Genomic DNA, 13,857 nt, shown 5'->3' on the forward strand with positions numbered 1-13,857 from the left:
GGAAGATCCCGCGTGCCGTGGAGCAGCTGGGCCCGTGAGCCATGGCCGCTGAGCCTGCGCGTCCGGAGCCTGTGCTCTGCAACAGGAGAGGCCACAGCAGTGAGAGGCCGGCGTACCGCAAAAAAAAAAAAAAAAAAAAAAAAAGTTAGACATTAAAACAGATTAATAACAAAAATCCAATATATTGAAACTAAACAATATCGCAGTGAAGAATCCTTGTATTTAAAGGTAAATTAAGAAATATTTAAAGCTGAATAATGAGAACACTATATATTAAACTTGTGAGACACAGCTAATGATGTAGTTAGAAGAAAATTTAGAGATTTAAATACTTTTATCATAAAACAAGGAAGGTTAAAATAAATCAGCAAAAGTTTCAACTTCTTTCAGAAACTGGAACAAAAGCAATCAAATCACTTAGAGACTTAGGCAGTTATGAATGGGTATCTCTAGTTAGGAGAACTGGTAACTCTAGTTAGGGTTTCAAAGTTGGAGATTTGGTCTCAGGAGGCTTAGTGATTAGAAATGAGTTGAAAAATCAGTGATGGAGTCAGAGTCACAATGGCCAGGAGAGAAATTTCTATGGTATAAGAAAAAGACATCTTTAAGTTCTTCCTATGCACACGATTTTGGTCTGATTAAGGTAAGGGCTGAGCACACAATGCAGCAAGAACAGTGCTAGGAGCATTTTATTGTTTTAAAAATTAAAAATTTCTGGAGTCACATATATTTGGTCTATATCTCACCACCGTTTCTACCACTAGCCATGTGTGATCTTGGGCAAAATATTTCACCCCTCAGACTCAGTTTCAAAATAAGACTGATAGAAGTACCTAACAGTGTTTTTGCAAGGAACAATGAAATATATATATATACACACACACACACACACACATATATATATTGTTATAAGTGTTAACTGCTGTTACTTTTAGCAAGAAAACTAGGACAAATGCTCCTCACTCTGCAACACCCCTAGTAGCAAACTCGTAACACTCTACTGGTGAGCTCACCTTTTTAGTAGCAACTACTTTGTGCTATCACTTTTTATAAAAATACATTCTTCGTATATATTTCCTTAAGGTATGGAAGCCAGACACATCTCAACTCCACATTATTGAATCCCAGATTGTGTTACCTCATAGTCCAGCTATTCTTCTCTGAGGCCTGGAAGAAGGCTACCAACATTACTTTGTCTCAATTTTACTTTTTTCCCTCAAGATCTGACACTTCCCCTTTCCCCCATGACAAGCACCCTGTCTTAGAGTGTAAATCCTGTCACTCATCCTGAGATATGACTGAATATGGTTATTATCATGGAAAGTGAACTATCACCCCAAGGTCTACCTTGTGCCTGCCCCAAGAGCAGAAAGAAATATATGCACCAAAAAACATGGAAATGACTATTTCCCCCTATTTAACATGCAAACGTAACTCAAATAACTAGTTATGCTATGATAATTTCTCATTTGGGAACAATAAAAACTAAAACTTGAATGGATCAAGTATTGAGTACTGAAATTTGCAGTGTAAACAGATCCCTTTGGAAAGTTCAGTCTACAAAGTTCTTGAGAAATTTCCTTCTATATTAGGTCATCACTTAGTTCTGAAGATTAGCTTTTACCTGTCATATTTTGGATATATGACTCCTCCAGTAATTTGAATAGTATGAACAATTGCTTTGAAACAATGAGGACAGTTTTGGCATATACTCAAAGCTCATTTTCTCTGTAAACTTCAGATTAATATTTACCTCTTAAAATTATTATATGATTGTTTTGTTGTTATATTTTAATAAATTAGGTTAGCTTTCCCTAAACTTTCCAGATCATAAGAATTATCTGGACTGATTGTTAAAAATACAGAATGCAGGGAATTCCCTGGAAGTCCAGTGGTTAGGACTCTGCACTTTCACTGCTGAGGGTCTGGGTTCAATCCCTGGTTGGGGAACTAAGATCACACACACACACACGCACACAAAATAATAATAAATAAATAAATAAAATTAAAATTAAAATACAGATTATAGTGCTCTCCTGAATCAGAATCTTTAAGGAAGGGACCTGAGAATCTTATTTTAAATAAGAATGATTCATGATTCTTTATACTCAGAAAGATTTCGAAATATCAGTAACTGGTAGAAAGAGTCCTAGATGGTTTGAGAAAGAGTCCTAGATGGTTTGAGAAAGAGTCCTAGATGGTTTGAGAATATCTGATTGTCATTCTGAATCCCCTGTGAATAAATTCTCTGTCTTATAATATTCTGCTTATTTTTAAGCTGTGTACAAATTAGCAAATCCAATACATTCTTGGAATAAAAAATGAATGGGCCTCCATATTCAGCAGAATAAGTGTGACACACTTAAAGATAAATCTCACACTCACTTTCTAGGTTAACACTAAAATGATCAGCAACCAAAACAATTTTTGAGGTCATTGCAAGACATGTGATGACAATGATTCAGTGCAATCAAAGTAGCTGAGCAAAGGGGCTAAGAGAACAGTTTACCTAGTTTACCTAGGTAGAATCAAAGCTTCACAATTTTCTTGGTTGACCTTTGGTGAGTTACTTCTCTGTGCATCTGTTTCTTCAACTGTAAACAGGAGATAATGACAGGTTCTCCCTCACAGCATTGTTGTGAGGATTGAATACACTAATTCATGTAACTCATTTAAAATGATAGCATGTTAGCAGTTCCTATTATTACTATTACAATATATTTATTTTTAGAGTATTTTTAGAGTATGTATATACATGCAAAGGAGTCATACATTCAATGTATGATCCAGGTATTGTACTAAGTAGTACTTATATTGATTATCTCACCTAATCCTCACACCAGTCATTTATGACTATTTTTAGCCCCATTTTATAGGTTGCAAAGGTTATGTAGTTAACCCAAAGTGATATAATTACAAAGAGGTGGTTCAAGGTGAGTGTTGTGATTGTTTATAGCTTAGAGAGACCACATCCAGCTTGGGACAATTAGCATTATTGATCCCGATTACTACACATATTTGTAACCTCTTACCACTAAGACAATTTTCCTAAGGTCTTAGCCTGAGGTAGTGTGTGCAAAGCAGGCTGTTCTTTATTAGTAGCTTTGTTTAGCTTAGAATATTTTCATTAGTTTACATTTCTCAGGCATCATTCCCATGAGAAAACATTTTTCTGGAAGATGGTAAAGGATGTGGCTCCATTTAATTAAGGCCAAAAGAGCTCAAAGGGATCATCTCTGTAAGACCTAATATTTAAATGAAGTAGTCCTTGGGAGCTCACTAAGGAAAAGGGCTTTAAACTAAGTTTGAAGGAACTTTCATTGAGAACTATAAGGGCAAAGAGGAAAAGACTTTTTGAATCTCCCTGAATAAAATAAGGCCTTGGTCAGAAAGGGTAAGAATACAAATTTAATGTTGTTTTTCATCACAGGAGACCTACGAAAATGAAAGGACATCTTTTTATATTTTTAATTTGAAAATTGCATAAAAGTTGCAATACAGAAGTGATGGGACCTCAAAAATGTAGAGGAACATGTGCCAGGACCAGAAAACTTCCTTCCACAGAATTCTGTCCATGGAGGAAAAAGGCTTTCATGCCTCTTGGGTCTCATCTAAAAGAAGTTTATCTCTGTTGACCACTTGTGCCCTGTACAGTATAAATCTGGACTGTGATAAAGTCAAACCAGAGCATTTTGCAATGATTTTCCAAAAAGAGAGTACATGCTACATTTCAGAGTCTATTTCCTTAAGTTGTGATTTGAGTGATAAGAGACCCTCAAGGTCCTGAGAATAAGGATCACTGAAATTTTCAAATAGAGAAAAATATCATAGTCCACACAATCTTTTCCATTCATTCAGAAAGCTTGTACTCTTTGGCAGTATAAAAACTATGAATAAGCTTTAAGAATATGCTTTTCTTAATATTTCACAGTTCTTAATTTAATACATACTGAAAATAGTTGCTTTTTTTCTCTATCATCATGAAAAAAAGGCAGAAAATCTTGTTTTATGATGAGGTATGAATTTGTTTAAGTAGTTAATCTAGTTCAAGATTGGGTGGAACATGCTATTCATTCAAGCAGCTATATGTTCTTTATTTAAAAAGGCACAAACAGTTAAACTTACATATTTTTGATCTAAAAAGTGTGGTTTGGCACCAAAAAATCACCTGTTAATTAATGTTTTATTTTTATGTGGGCTAATATCCAGATTTTATTCTTTCTTTAGTCTTGCTTTGCAGAGTGTATCAAAAGTTAATTAAAATATCTCATTACTAAAGAACAAATTCATATTATATCTGAATGATCTACCCTATATTGGTTTTTTATTTGAACTTTTAAGACCAAATCTATCCAGAAGTCCAGGGCTTCCCTGGTGGCACAGTGGTTGAGAGTCCACCTGCCAATGCAGGGGACACGGGTTCATGCCCCGGTCTGGGAAGATCCCACTGGGCTGGGCCCGTGAGCCATGGCCGCTGAGCCTGCGTGTCCGGAGCCTGTGCTCCACAACGGGAGAGGCCACAACTGTGAGAGGCCCGCGTATTGCAGAAAAAAAAAAAAAAAAAAAAGAAGTCCAAATCAGGATTCTTTGAAGGACAACATAAAAATAAAAAGAGTTATTGTTAGAGGGAGAGTGAGGTAAATAAGAGGAGCAGGACTACATGTAAAAATTGCAACCACTTCAAATTTCAATATGCTTCCAAAACCAAAAAAATTTCCATGCAGATGAAAATAAATGTTAATTCAAAAATAGGGGGGGCCTTCAAGATGGCAGAGGAGTAAGGTGGAGATCAACTTCTGCCCCACAGATACATCAAAAATACATCTACATGTGGAACAACTCCTACGGAGCACGTACTGAACGCTGGCAGAAGACCTCAGACTTCCCAAAAGGCAAGAAACTCCCCACGTACCTGGGTAGGGCAAAAGAAAAAAGAAAAAACAGACACAAAAGAATAGGGATGGGACCTACACCTCAGGGAGGGAGCTGTGAAGGAGGAAAAGGTTCCACGCACTAGGAAGCCCCTTCACTGGTGGAGACGCGGGAGGGTGGGGTGGGCGGGGGGAAGATTTGGAGCCACAGAGGAGAGCTCGGTTACAGGGGTGCAGAGGGCAAAGCAGAGATTCCCGCACAGAGGATCTGTGCTGACCAGCACTCACCAGCCCGAGAGGCTTGTCTGCTCACCTGCCAGGATGGATCGGGGCTGGGAGCTGAGGCCAAGCTTTGGAGGTCAGATTCCAGGGAGAGGACTGGGATTGGCTGCGTGAACACAGCCTGAAGGGGGCTAGTGTACCACAGCTAGCCAGGAGGGAGTCCGGGAAAAAGTCTGGAACCACCTAAGAGGTAAGAGACCATTGTTTCAGGGTGCGTGAGGAGAGGGGATTCAGAGCACTACCTAAAGGAGCTCCAGAGACGGGAGCGAGCTGCAGCGATCAGCATGGATACCAGAGACGGGCATTAAATGCTAAGGCTGCTGCTGCCACCACCAAGCAGCCTGTGGGCAAGCACAGCTCACTATTTACACCTCCCCTTCCGGGAGCCTGTGCAGCGCACAACTGCCAGTGTCCCGTGATCCAGGAACAACTTCCCCAGGAGAACACATGGCATGCCTCAGGCGGTTGCAACATCATGCCAGCCTCTGCCACTGCAGGGTTGCCCCACATTCCATACCCCACCCTCCCTCCCACCTGAGTGAGCCAGAGCCCCTTAATCAGCTGCTACTTTAACCCCGTCCTGTCTGGGTGGGGAACAGACACCCTCAGGTGACCTACACGCAGAGGCAGGGCCAAATCCAAAGCTGAACCCCAGAAGCTGTGCAAACAAAGAAGAGAAAGGGAAATTTCTCCCAGCAGCTTCAGGAGCAGCAGATTAAATCGCCACAATCAAAGTGATGTACCCTGCACTATGAAATACCTGAATAGACAACAAATCATCCCAAAAATGAAGCAATGGATTTTGGGAGCAACTGTAGACTTGGGTTTTACTTTGTGCATCTAATTTGTTTCTGGTTTTATGTTTATCTTAGTTTAGTATTTAGAGCTTATTATGATTGATAGATATGTTTATTGATTTGGTTGCTCTTTTCCCTTTTTTTAAAAAATATATAGTTTTTTCTTTTTCTCTTTTTGTGAGCGTGTATGTGTATGCTTCTTTGTGTGATTTTGTCTGTATAGTTTTGCTTTTACCATTTTTCTGTCTGTCTGATTTTTTTTTTTTAAGTATAGTTTTTAGCATTTGTTACCATTGGTGGATTTGTTTTTTGGTTTGCTTGCTCTCTTCCTTCTTTCCTTCTTTTTTTAATTACTTTTTAATTTTACTATTTTTACCAATTTTTTATTTTAATAACTTTTTAATTTAACTTTATTTTATTTTTTTCCTTCTTTCTTTCTTTCTTTTTCTCCCTTTTCTTCTGAGCCATGTGGCTGACAGGGTCTTAGTGCTCCTGCTGGGTGTCACGTCTGAGCCTCTTAAGTGGGAGAGCTGAGTGAAAGACATTGGTCCACCAGAGATGTCCTGGCCCCATGTAATATCAAATGATGAAAGCACACCCAGAGATCTCCCTCTCAACGCAAAAACCCAGCTCCACTCAATGACCAGCAAGCTAGTGCTGGATTCCCCATACCAAACAACTAGCAAGACAGGAACACATCCTAAAATATTAGCAGAGAGGCTGCCTAAAATCATAATAAGTGCATAGACACATGAAAACACACCACTGGACACAGTTCTGCCCACCAGAAAGAAAATATCTGGCCTCAACCACCAGACCACAGGCACCAGTCCCCTCCACCAGGAAGCCTACACACACACTAAACCAACTTTGCCCACTGGGCACAGACACTGAAAACAATGGGAAATATGAACCTGCAGACTGCGAAAAGGAGACCCCAAACACAGTAAGCTAAGCAAAATGAGAAGACAAAGAAAAACACAGCAGATGAAGGAGCAAGGTAAAAACCCACCAGACCAAATAAATGAAGAGGAAAAAGGCAGTCTACATGAAAAAAATTAAGAGAAATGATCATAAAGATGATCCAACATCTTGGAAGTAGAATGGAGAAAATACAAGAAACATTTAACAAGGACCTAGAAGACCAAAAGAGCAAACAATGATGAACAACACAATAAATGAAATTAAAAATTCTCTAGAAGGAATCAATAGCAGAATAACTGAGGCAGAAGAATGGATAAGTAACCTGGAAGTTAAAATAGTGGAAATAACTTCCACAGAGCAGAATAAAAAAAGAGAATGTAAAGAATTGAGGACAGCCTCAGAGACCTCAGGGACAACATTAAATGCACCAACATTAGAATTATAGGGGTCCCAGAAGGAGAAAAAAAAAAAAGGGACTGAGAAAATATTTGAAGAGATTATACTTGAAAACTTCCCTAGTATGCGAAAGGAAATAGTCAGTCAAGCCCAGGAAGCACAGAGAGTCCCATACAGGATAAATCCAAGGAGAAACATGCCAAGACACATATTAATCAAACTATCAAAAATTAAATACAAATAAAAAATATTAAAAACAACAAGGGAAAAGCGACAAATAACATACAAGGGAATCCCCATAAGGTTAACAGCTTAACTTTCAGCAGAAACTCTGTGAGCCAGAAGGGAGTGGCAGGACATATTTAAAGTGATGAAATAGAAAAACTTACAACCAAGATTAATCTATCCAGGATCTCATTCAGACTAAGTGGAGAAATTAAAACCATTACAGACAAGCAAAAGCTAAGAGAATTCAGCACCACCAAACCAGCTATACAACAAATGCTAGAGGAACTTCTCTAGGCAGAAAACACAAGAGAAGGAAAAGACCTACAATAACAAACCCATAACAATTAAGAAAATAGTAATAGGAACATACATATCCATAACTACCTTAAGTGTAAATGCATTAAATGCTCCAACTAAAAGACATAGACTGGCTGAATGGATACAAAAAGAAGACCTGTATATATGCTGTCTACAAGAGACCCACTTCAGACCTAGAGACACATACAGACTGAAAGTGAGGGGATCTAAAAGAAATTCCATGCAAATGGAAATCAAAAGAAAGCTGGAGTAGCAATTCTCATATCAGAAAAAACAGACTTTAAAATAAAGACTATTACAAGAGACAAAGAAGGACACTACATAATGATCAAGGGACAAATCCAATAAGAATATTTAACAATTGTAATTATTTATGCACCCAACATAGGAGCACCACAATACAAAAGGCAAATGCTAACAGCCATAAAAGGGGAAATCGACAGTAACACAATCATAGTAGGGGACTTTAAAACCACAATTTCCCCAATGGACAGATGATCCAAAATGAAAATAAATAAGGAAACACAAGCTTTAAATGATACATTAAACAAGAAGGACTTAATTGATGTTTATAGGACATTCCATCCAAAAACAACACAATACATTTTCTTCTCAAGTGCTCATGGAACATTCTCCAGGATAGATTATATCTTGGGGCACAAATCAAGCCTTGGTAAATTTAAGAAAATTGAAATTGTATCAAGTATCTTTTCCAACCACAACACTATGAGACTAGATATCAATTACAGGAAAAAAACTGTAAAAAGTACAAAAGCATGGAGGCTTAACAATACTAAATAACCAAGAGGTAACTGAAGAAATCAGAGAGGAAATCAAAAAATACCTAAAATCAAATGACAATGAAAACACAATGACCCAAAACCTATGAGATGCAGCAAAAGCAGTTCTAAGAGGGAAGTTTATAGCAATGAAATCCTACCTCAAGAAACAAGAAACATCTAAAATAAACAACATAAACTTACACCTAAAGCAAATAGAGAAAGAAGAACAAAAAAACCCCAAAGTTAGCAGAAGGAAAGAGATCATAAAGATCAGAGCAGAAATAAATGAAAAAAAAATGAAGGAAATGATAGCAAAGGTCAATAAAACTAAAAGCTGGTTATTTGAGAAGATAAGCAAAATTGATAAACCATTAGCCAGACTCATCAAGCAAAAAGGAAGCAGACTCAAATCAACAGAATTAGCAATGAAAAAGGAGAAGTAACAACTGACACTGCAGAAATAAAAAGGATCATGAGAGGTTACTACAAGCAACTCTATGCCAATAAAATGGACAACCTGGAAGAAATGGACACATTCTTAGAAAAGCACAACCTTCTAAGACTGAACCAGGAAGAAATAGAAAATATAAACAGAGCCATCACAAGCACTCAAGTTGAAACTGTGATCAGAAATCTTCCAACAAACAAAAGCCCAAGACCAGATGGCTTCACAGATGAATTCTATAAAACATTTAGAGAAGAGCTAACACCCATCCTTCTCAAACTCTTCCAAAATATAGCAGAGGGAGGAATGCTCCTCAATTCATTCTACGAGGCCACCATCACCCTGATACCAAAACCAGACAAAGATGTCATAAACAAAGAAAACTACAAGCCAATATCACTGATGAACATCAATGCAAAAATCCTCAACCAAATACTAGCCAACAGAATCCAACAGTACATTACAAGGATCGTACACCATGATCAAGTGGGGTTTATCCCAGGAATGTAATGATTATTCAATATACGCCAATCAATCAATATGATACACCATATTAATAAATTGAAGGAGAAAAACCATATGATCATCTCAATTGATGCAGATAAACTTTTTGACAAAATTCAACCCCCATTTATGATGAAAACCCTCCAGAAAGGCATAGAGGGAACTTACCTCAACATAATAAAAGCCATATATGACCAGGCCACAGCCAACATTGTCCTCAATGGTGAAAAACTGAAAGCATTTCCATTAAGATCAGGAACAAGACAAGGCTGCCCACTCTCACCACTATTATTCAACAAAGTTTTGGAAGTTTTAGCCACAGCAATCAGAGAAGAAAATGAAATAAAAGGAATCCAAATCAGAAAAGAAGAAATAAAATTGTCACTGTTTGCAGATGACATGATAGTATACATAGAGAATCCTAAAGATGCTACCAGAAAACTACTAGAGCTAATCAATGAATTTGGTAAAGTAGCAGGATACAAAATTAATGCACAGAAATCTCTGGTAGTCCTATACACTAATGATGAAATATCTGAAAGAGAAATTAAGGAAACACTCCCATTTACCACTGCAACAAAAAGAATAAAATACCTAGGAATAAACCTACCTAAGGAGACAAAGACCCTTATGCAGAAAACTATAAGACACTGATGAAAGAAATTAAAGATGATACAAAGAGATGGAGAGATATACCATGTACTTGGATTAGAAAAATCAACATTGTGAAAATGACTATATTACCCAAAGCAATCTACAGATTCAATGAAATCCCTATCAAAATACCAATGGCATTCTTCACAGAACTAGAAGAAGAAATTTCGCAATTTGTATGGATACAAACAAGACCCCAAATGGCCAAAGCAATCTTGAGAAAGAGAAACGGAGCTGGAGGAATCAGGCTCCCTGGCTTCAGACTATACTATAAAGCTACAGTAATCAAGACAGTATGGTACTGGCACAAAAACAGAAATATAGATCAAAGGAACAGGATTAAAAACCCAGAGATCAACCCACACACATATGGTCACCTTATCTTTGATAAAGGAGGCAAGAATATACAATGGAAAAAAGACAGCTTCTTCAATAAGTGGTGCTGGGAAAACTGTACAGCTACGTGTAAAAGAATGAAATTAGAACACTCTGTAACACCATACACAAAAGTAAACTCAAAATGGATTAAAGACGTAAATGTAAGGCCAGACACTATAAAACTCTTAGAGGAAAACATAGGCAGAACACCCTATGACATAAATCACAGCAAGATACTTTTTGACCCACCTCCTAGAGAAATGGAAAGAAATAAATAAGTAAACAAATGGGACCTAAGGAAACTTAAAATCTTTTGCACAACAAAGGAAACCAAAAACAAGATGAAAATACAACACTGTAGTTTGTACAAGATGGGAGAAAATATTTGCAAACGAAGTAACTGAAAAAGCATTACTCTCCAAAATATACAGGCAGCTCATGCAGCTCAATATCAAAAACAAAACAACCCAATCCAAAAATGGGCAGAAGTCCTAAATATACTTTTCTCCAAAGAAGATATACAGATTGCCAACTAACACATGAAAGGATGCTCAACATCACTAATCATTAGAGAAAAGCAAGTCAAAACTACAATGAGATGTCACCTCATACCAGTCAGAATGACCATCATCAAAAAATCTACAAACAGTAAATGTTGGAGTGGGTATGGAGAAAAGGGAACTCTCCTGCCCTGTTGGTGGGAATGTAAATTGATACAGCCACTATGGAGAACAGTATGGAGTTTCCTTACAAACTAAATTATAGAACTACCATACGACCCAGCAATCCCAGTACTGGGCATATGCCCTGAGAAAACCATAATTCAAAAAGTGCTATGTACCATAATGTTCATTGTAACTCTATTTACAGTAGCCAGGACATGGAAGCAACCTAGCTGTCCATCGACAGGTGAATGGGTAAAGAAGATGTGACACATATATACAATGGAATATTACTCAGCCATGAAAAGAAACAAAATTGAGTTATTTGTTGTGAGGTGGATGGACCTAGAGTCTGTCATACAGAGTGAAGTAAGTCAGAAAGAGAAAAACAAATACCATATTCTAACACATATATATGGAATCAACCAAAAAAAAATATTTTGAAGAACCTAAGGGCAGGACAGGAATAAAGACACAGATGCTGAGAATGGACCTGAGGACATGGGGAGGAAGAAGGGTAATCTGGGATGAAGTGAGAGAGTAGCATGGACATATATACACTACCAAATGTAAAATAGTTAGCTAGTGGGAAGCAGCCACATAGCACAGGGAGATCAGCTCGGTGCTTTGTGTCCACCTAGAGGGATGGGATAGGGAGGGTGGGAGGGAGGCGCAAGAGGGAGGAGATTTGGGGATATATGTATATGTATAGCTGATTCACTTTGTTATAAAGCAGAAACTAACATACCATTGTAAAGCAATTTTACTCCAATAAAGTTTTTTTTAAAAAAGAGAAAATATGTCAGCGAGAGTTGAGAGGCATTCAAAGGAAATAGGTTACTGCTTTATAATAAGTCACAGCAGACATAGTTGATTGCTCACCTTGGAGGGATAAAAGATAAGAGAATTTGTCTCCTGGTTCTTTCTTCTCTTCCATCTTCTGTCTCTCATTGGTCAACGTTTGTCTTATTGGGAGTTAATGTGTCCAAACTTCTGGGTTGCTTTTTTAAATCTCTGTTGGCAGGCATTATAGAAGCCAGTTGGTGTGACACTTTGGGTCCAAACTGTTATGACAGGCAGAAATGACTTTTATGATTAGCAATTTTGCATTCCACTTGCAATATTTTTACTTACTCCAAGGTCATGAAGATATTTTCTTATTTGTTTTCTAGGAGCATACTGTTTTGTTATTCACTTTTAGAGCTACAATTCATATAAAATTTATTTTTGTGTATGGCGTGAAGTATGAGGCCAATTTTTCAATTTGCATTTTCATTTGGCCCAGCATCAATTATTATAAAGGCTATCTTTTTCTCATTTTATTGCAATTTCACTTCTGGACTTAAAAAAAAAATCTTTCTTTGGTCTTTTAGTCTTTCCTTGTGCCAATATCCAACAGTCTAAATTGTTGTAATTTCATTTTTAAGTTTTGATGTCTAGTAGTGTAAGTGCACAGCTTTGATATTCAAAACAAAGTTTGGACTATTCTTTGCATCGCTATAAAATGTTAGTATTGACATCAATTTGCACGCACAAACACCCTTGAAATTTTTATTGGAATTGCATAAGATCTACAGATCAATTTAGGGAAAATTGATAACTTTAAATCATTGAATTTTGCATTTTTAAACATGACTTTTCTTTCCATCTGTTTTTCATTTTTTTCTTTTGTTCCATCTTTTTGTTCTTGAAAATATTTTTTCTCATTAATAGTTTTTAACTACAAAAGTCTTGTACATTGTTCTTAGATATATTTCTTGGTAATAGACTTTTTTGGATGATATTCTGATAAATAGTTTTTTGGAAAATGATTTTGGTTTTGTTTCTGGTGTTTATTAATACAATTGGTTTTTGTATATCGACCTTGTCATTAGGAATTCTTGCTAAATTCACTTATTATATCTAATATATCGTCCACAGAGTATTGAATTTTTTAAGTACACAAACATGTATTCAATAGTTTGTAAATAATCACTCTTTTAGTTTTTCTTTTCAAAATTTATTATTTTTTGTTCATCCTAAAGCCTTGACTAGGCACTTTTTCACTATTAAATGTTGAATCAAATTGGTAAGCCCTGAAAAAAGAATTTGCAGGTTGACAATAAATCACTTGCTATTTATAGTAAAGGAAGAAGTTTTTAAAGCTAAAGAGAAAATTGCACTTCCAGCACTAAAAGATGCTTATCAGAATGTGATAGGACAAGGGTTACACATTCAAATGTAACAAGATTAGCCTTTTGAGTCTCAAAGTAGAATAAAACGTGTTCAGCAGGAATCGTTTTTACGTTGCCTATTGGGCTGCTATTGAATCAATTCTATTTATCTTTGGCATCAGCTGTGGCTCTGTGATTGGAAATTTTTAGTTCAAAAAAAAAAAAGTACTAGATTCTAAAATTTTCTTGTTGGTAAAATGCAATGTAATATGGTTTTTATTATACACAGATGACCTAATTTTAAATAATTTTAATATAATTATGATTTAATTTTAAGCTTGACTTTTAATGTTTGTGTTAAATGTAAAAATCCTATTAAGAATAATTTTTTTAAAAGCTATTTAATATTTTAAAAAATCTATTTTATTTTCCATTATTTCTTAATACCTAATACTTAATTTTT

Source organism: Orcinus orca, chromosome 7 (genome assembly GCF_937001465.1).
Source record: "Orcinus orca chromosome 7, mOrcOrc1.1, whole genome shotgun sequence".
NCBI lineage: Eukaryota > Metazoa > Chordata > Mammalia > Artiodactyla > Delphinidae > Orcinus > Orcinus orca.